Raw genomic sequence first — 7885 nt, forward strand, 5'->3', positions numbered from 1 at the left:
TGCTCAGTCCATTTGAACTTGGTATCTTTCTTCAACAACTCCGTGATAGGCTTCGAAATTTTTGAAATTTTTTCAATAAACCTCCGGTAGTATCCTGCGAGTCCAAGAAAACCCCGGATCTCTCCAACGGTAGTTGGGGCTTCCCACTTGGTCACGGTATCAACTTTAGTGGGATCAACAGCTATACCTTCTCCAGACATAACGTGTCCGAGGAATCCTACTTCCTTCAACCAAAACTCACATTTGCTGACCTTGGCATATAATTGATGTTCTCTGAGCTTTCCAAGTACCAAACACAAATGCTCCTTATGTTCCTCTTCATTCTTTGAATAAACCAGGATATCATCAATGAACACTACGATGAACTTATCCAAAAACTCCATAAACACTTTGTTCATCATGTTCATAAAATAGGCAGGCGCGTTAGTCAGACCAAATGACATAACGGTATACTCATACAGCCCATACCTGGTGGTAAAAGCTGTCTTCGGAATATCCTATTCCCGAATCTTCAACTGGTGGTACCCTGATCGCAAATCGATCTTGGAAAACACTTTAGCTCCTTGCAATCGATCAAACAGATCATTGATCATTGGTAGCGGGTACTTGTTCTTGATTGTTACTTCATTCAATCCTCGATAATCAACAACCATTCTTAACGATCCATCCTTCTTCTCTACTAATAGTACTGGTGATCCCCAAGGTGAAGAACTTGGGCGAATGTAACCTTTATTCAGTAACTCCTTAATCTGTTTCTTAATTTCCACCAAATCCTTTGCTGGCATCCTATATGGTCTCTTTGATATTGGCCCTGTGCCTGGCAATAGCTCAATCAAGAACTCAATATCTCTATCCGGTGGCATGCCTGGCAACTCCTCTGGAAATACATCAGGGAATTCCCTTACCACCGGTACTTCCTCCTGCACAACTCCTGTTAATGAATTTACTTGTGTCTTGTTTGGCGCATGCCGGGATACATACTTGATCCTTCTCCCTTCTGGGGTGGTAAGCAAAATTGACTTACTAGCACAATCGATGTTTCCTCCATACATGACAGCCAATCCATACCAAGAATCACATCCAGACCTTGGGATTCCAGAATAATTAAATCTGTTGGGAAAACATGCCGTCCTATACTTAATGGCACTTGAAAACATCCTAGACTGGCCATGTACTCTGCTCCTGGTGAGCTTACTAGCATAGGTGTTTTGAGAACCCTAGTGGGTAGGCTATACTTTTCCACAAATCCCCTTGATATGTATGAATGCGATGCACCAGTATCAAAAAGAACGAGTGCAGTAAATGACTTAACCAAAAACTTACCTATTACTGCATCGGGCTGAGCTTCAACCTCCTCCACATTAACGTGGTTCACCTGTCCCCTGTTGAAAGGGTTCGGCTTCTTTCCAGAGCTTCCATTGCCGTTTTGTCCTTCAGGACATTCATTGGCATAATGTCCGGTCTTGGAACACTTGAAACAGGTGACTTGACTCAGATCTCTCTTGGCTGGGGTTGATGGGGTGCTGCGGTTCTGGCCATTGCTTCCTCCATTCCCATTACCATTCTTGGTGCCATTGTGATTGTGCGAGCTACCTACTCCATGGGTATGCTAAAAATGTCCTCCCGGTCTAGGGGTAAAACGTGGCTTCTGCTAAGCTCCTGAATTATACTTTCCTTGTCCATACTTCCTCTTGCGGTTCTCAATTTGCTGCTGCTTCCCTTCAATCATAAGAGCACGGTCTACCAACTCCTGGTAGTTGTTGAAGGTGGCTACCATCAACTGCATACTCAACTCATCATTCAGTCCTTCCAGGAACTTCTCCTGCTTAGCTGCATCCGTAGCAACGTCATCTGGGGCATAACGTGCTAGCTTACTAAACTCCTCCACATACTGGCCAACTGTCCGTCCTCCTTGGCGCAAGTTACGAAACTCACGCTTCTTCATGGCCATTGCTCCTGCTGAAACATGGGCAGTACGGAAAGCCTGCTGAAACTGATCCCATGTGACAGTGTCGACTGGAAAGGTGGCTGTGAAATTCTCCCACCATGATGCTGCGGGTCCTTCTAACTGATGTGTGGCAAACTTAGCCTTCTCCGCATCTGTGCATCCTACTGTGGTCAACTCCCTAGCTGTCTTGCGGAGCCAATCATCTGCTACTATCGGCTCGATGCTACTGGAAAACACCGGCGGATTCAGCCTAAGAAAACGGGCTAAGTGGTCAACAGGTGGTGGTGGTGGTGGGTTGTTGTTGTTGTTCCCCTGATTCTGATTCTGGACTAGCAACTACATCAAGGTGTTCTGCTGCTGGATCAACTGGGTGAGCTCCGGCGGAAAGGCAAATCCGGGGTCACGTCTCGGAGGCATCTGGGGTTTAGAAGAGATGAGATATAAGAATAGAGGGGGGTCTAAAGAGAAAACACTACCCATATGCACATGAGGCAAAAGCAAACAATTCACTTCATTCAAACAAACAAAGGCATACAATCGATCTAACTATCGCAAAGTGCTCGGACTACTATATTTACATGGTAGACTACTACTACTGATGAGGTGGTCTACTAGAAATATTCTACGGTTGTAGACTCCATGATATCTGCTCCTGCTTCATCAACATAATCATCATCGCTACTACCTGCTTCCGAGTTGGTGCCGTCGATGATGATGTAGTCTTCCGGGCTAATCTCCTTGGGTTCTTCGTCTTCATCTACTGGTGTCGGGCCTCCCATAAATATTCCAATCTTCTTGATCAGGTCGTCATTCTTCTCCACCAATACTTCAATTTCTTCTTCATAATCTTCGCGTGTAGCCTTGAGTTCTTCCTCCAGTTCCTTGATTCTAGTCTTAGCCTTCTTCAGATCTATCATGTCGGCGCACATCTGATTCTCCTGTCGTCGAATGTGCTAATTTAACTCCTGAATAAAAGCTGCAATTGATCTATCTTTCCTGGTGTTAATCATCTCCCAGTGTTCATCTCGGCGCCCGCAAATCTGGTAGATAGTATCCTTAAGATCCTTGCGGTAGACTTCTCCAATGCGTCCCATGGCGATGTGAGCTGCCATGCTCTTTCCTAGACTCCAAGTTGGTGCATCAAAAGAAAACTCTATGGGCTCAGTGACTGGCATGAACGTCCTTCCTGGAACTTGAACTTAAATCATCCAGCGCTCTTCTTCAGGTAAAGTGGCATTGTAGGTTCCCGTGAAGCTTGGTACTCCTATGTTCAGGTATCTAGTGACTTCCTTCAAGTGGTGTCCAAAGGGTGTATCTTCATCCGGTTGGGTGAACTTGTTCCTTGCATCCGCCATCCTAAAGAGTAGAAAAGATGAGAGGTCAGAAGAGAAGAGAGTGAGTAGTGATCTAGGTCTTTAGCTTAGTGGTCGTGTCCTACAGTCAGCGTGTGCTCTGATACCATCTTTGTAGCGACCAGACCTCAAACAGTCTGATCTCTGTGCTCTGGTGTCATCCCTGGATCAGTAATGCTGACACCACACAGTACTCGGAGGATTTATAGCAGAGTAGCAGTCACACACTTGTTACATCAAGTGTCTTAAAAGAGAACTTATTACAATAAATATGGCTTAAGACCATCTAATTACGATAACAGCGGAAGGCTTGGAAGATAAGTGAGTCCATCAACTCCAACGGCATCACTGAGTATAGAACCACGACCTAAAAACTCCTTAATCGTCGTCTGAAAAGTCTGCAACATTAACGTTGCAGCCCGAAAACGGGTCAGCACATGGAATATGCTGGCAAGGTAACACATAGAGAGTAATGGAATGCAACAGCTATACTATATGCATATTTGGTTGGTGGAAAGCTCTATGGTTACAATTTTGCATAAAGCCAATTTTTCCCTACTTCAAAAGGAATAAATTTAATTACTATCATGGTGGTTGTTAAACATTGAGAATGGTTGACAGCATTCTCAATCCCAATTAAGCATCATCATTAACCCAACAATATTAGTTTTAGAGTAACATGTTGAGATTCACATGATAATCCAGATACTAGATACTCAAGATGTCCATAACTGGGGACACGGCTAATCATGATTAGTTTGTTACACTCTGCAGAGGTTTGTGCACTTTTCCCCACAAGACTCGATCGCCTCCGTTGGATTTCTCGCACTACATAGTGTTTGAGAAACGGATGACCGAGACACAGTCTTTCAGAAGCGCTAGCACCTTACGATGGATAGACCGGTACACCTACTTTCCCCTACATCTGCTAGTCTACCCTGTAAGAGTTCGCACGACTTAATCAACTATGCCAGAGCCCATAATGGCTTGTGGCTGCACACGGAAGTTTCTAGTTTGAAAAATCTCATGATCCCTTTGAGTCTGGGTGGCAGTCCAAAAGAAAACAGGCAGGTCCTGGAATACCCAGCTGCCTCAATCCACCCAGATGTGTATTTAAGTTGCCACCTTAGATAAACCATTAATTATCAATCTCACATCTTTCATGGATTTCACTCACCCAATCCACGTCTACTAGCATAGCATGGCATAATAAGCAAACATAAAAGTAACTCCCAAAGGTTTGATAATAAACAGGTAATAGGTACTACCTCATCTACTTCCCATCCCACAGTTTAATTAGATCCTAACCATGCAATGTGTGAAGACTGATCTAATGCAAAAAAAACTGGGTTGTAGAAAAGGTATGATCAAAGTGTTACTTGCCTTGCTGATGATCCGTGAAACCTAACGATTCGAAGTAACAGGCGGCGCACTCCGGGTACTCTATCGTAGACAAACAAACAAGCATACAATAAGTACTCATCTAATGCACAGGTAAAACTCAAATAAGAGATCTAACCAAAAGGTTCAACTTAAGAACTCCGGTTGGCAAAAAGAATCAAATCGAACGAAGCAAAGAAAGTCAAACGGCGAAAGAAAACAACTTCGTTCTAGTAATCCGAACCTAAGTCAAATTTTACAGTAGCAAAAACTTGTTTAAGTTGATTATTCGGATAGAGGGTTTCAAGACGAAACTCCAGGCGCTTGAATCGCCTGATTCCGATAAACGAGCGAAAAGAAAAACTAAAAAGAAAATCGGATCAGAAATCGCGATCAGAAAATAACCGTGGAAAAATCCGACGAAAAAGAAAAACGATGAACGTTTTTTTTAAAAAATGGCACGGATTTCGAGGTGCGGCGAACCTCGGGCGACGCGCGGCTCCGGCGGATCGGCGGCGGGGCGGCGGCGGCGGCGGCTGGCGGCGGCTAGGGTTAGGGTTCGGGCGGCGGCTGCTGGTGGGCTGGCTCGGGCCCGAGGCGCGGCTTATAAAGCCCCCCGGCCGGCAGAGTCCTGGCCGAGTACGGCCTATAGTCGGTTCCGGGTTTTTTTTTTCGCTCGGAAGAAAAAATAAAAAGAAATACTAAACGGACTCCAAAAATCCCGAAATAAATTTTCCCGGGCTTCTAAAATCAAGCCCGACAAAGTGAACATTTATTTGGGCCCTAAATGCAATTTTGAAAAACGCGCATTTTTCCTAATTCAAATAAAAACAACAACAAAAAAAACTCCGAAATAAAACTATTTGATTTTTTAATTAAATCCTCAATATTTCTATATTTTGGGAAAGTCATTTTATTCTCTCTCTCATATTTTTGTAATAGAAATAATTAATGATAAAATAAATAAAATCAAATGATCCTATTCTCAAAATTTGAGAAAACTCAAATATGAAAATAACGAAATCCCCAACTCTCTCCGTGGGTCCTTGAGTTGCTTAGAATTTTCGAGGATCAAAACCCAAAGCAAATAAAATATGATATGCATGATGATCTAATGTATAACATTCCAAATTGAAAATTTGGGATGTTACAATGCTGTTCTAAAGACTCTCAAAATGATATAAGTGAATCATGAGAGTCCATCTATTTCTTCAAAATAAAACCACCGCCGTGCTCTAAAAAGATATAAGTGAAGCGCTAGAGCAAAAGACAAACTACTCCGAAAGATATAAGTGAAGATCAATGAGTAGTTGAATAATTATGCAACTATGTAAAGACTCTCTAACACTTGAGAATTTCAGATCTTGGTATTTTATTCAAACAGCAAGCAAAAAAAGAAAATAAAATGACGCTCCAAGCAAAACACATATCATGTGGTGAATAAAAATATAGCTCCATGTGAAGTTACCGATGAACGAAGACGAAAGAGGGGATGCCTTCCGGGGCATCCCCAAGCTTAGGCTCTTGGTTGTCCTTGGATATTACCTTGGGGTGCCTTGGGCATCCCCAAGCTTAGGCTCTTGCCACTCCTTATTCCATAGTCCATCGAATCTTTACCCAAAACTTGAAAACTTCACAACACAAAACTTAACAGAAAACTCGTAAGCTCCATTAGTATAAGAAAATAAATCACCACTTAGGTGAAGGAAATATGCCCTAGAGGCAATAACAAAGTTATTATTTATTTCCTTATATCATGATAAATGTTTATTATTCATGCTAGAATTGTATTAACCGGAAACATAATACATGTGTGAATACATAGACAAACCAAACGTCACTAGTATGCCTCTACTTGACTAGCTCGTTAATCGAAGATGGTTATGTTTCCTAACCATAGACATGTGTTGTCATTTGATTAATGGGATCACAATCATTAGGAGAATGATGTGATTGACATGACCCATTCCATTAGCTTAGCACCCGATCGTTTAGTATGTTGCTATTGCTTTCTTCATGACTTATACATGTTCCTATGACTATGAGATTATGCAACTCCCGTTTACCAGAGGAACACTTTGTGTGCTACCAAACGTCACAACGTAATTGGGTGATTATAAAGGAGCTGTACAGGTGTCTCCAAAGGTGAATGTTGGGTTGGCGTATTTCGAGATTAGGGTTTGTCACTCCGATTGTCGGAGAGGTATCTCTGGGCCCTCTCGGTAATGCACATCACATAAGCCTTGCAAGCATTACAACTAAATGAGTTAGTTGCGAGATGATGTATTACGAAACGAGTAAAGAGACTTGCCGGTAACGAGATTGAACTAGGTATTGGGATACCAACGATCGAATCTCGGGCAAGTAACATACCGATGACAAAGGGAACAACGTATGTTGTTATGCGGTCTGACCGATAAAGATCTTCATAGAATATGTAGGAGCCAATATGAGCATCCAGGTTCCACTATTGGTTATTGACCGGAGACGTGTCTCGGTCATGTCTACATTGTTCTCGAACCCATAGGGTCCGCACGCTTAAGGTTTCGATGACAGTTATATTATGAGTTTTGATGTATCGAAGTTAGTTCGGAGTCCCGGATGTGATCACGGACACGACAAGGAGTCTCGAAATGGTCGAGACATAAAGATTGATATATTGGACGGCTATATTCGGACACCGGAAGTGTTCCGGGTGATTTCGGAGAAAACCGGAGAGCCGGAGGGTTACCGGAACCCCCCCGGGAGAAGTAATGGGCCATATGGGCCTTAGTGGAGAGAGAGAGGGGCAGCCATAGGTGGGCCACGCGCCTCCTCCCCCTGGTCCGAATTGGACTAGGAGAGGGGGGCGGCGCCCCCCTTTCCTTCTCCCTCCCCACTTCTTTCCCCCTCCTAGTAGGAGTCCTACTCCTACTAGGAGGAGGACTCCTCCTTGGCGCGCCATAGGGGCCGGCCGGCCTCCTCCCCTTGCTCCATTATATACGGGGGCAGGGGGCACCCCTAGACACACAAGTTGATCCACGTGATCATATTCTTAGTCGTGTGCGGTGCCCCCTTCCACCATAATCCTCGATAATATTGTAGCGGTGCTTAGGCGAAGCCCTGCGATGGTAGAACATCAAGATCGTCACCACGCCGTCGTGCTGACAGAACTCTTCCCCGACACTTTGCTGGATCGGAGTCCGGGGATCGTCATCGAGCTGAA

Source organism: Triticum urartu, chromosome 1A, assembly GCF_056163025.1.
Source record: "Triticum urartu cultivar PI428250 chromosome 1A, HENAU_Tu73, whole genome shotgun sequence".
NCBI classification, from domain to species: Eukaryota; Viridiplantae; Streptophyta; class Magnoliopsida; order Poales; family Poaceae; genus Triticum; species Triticum urartu.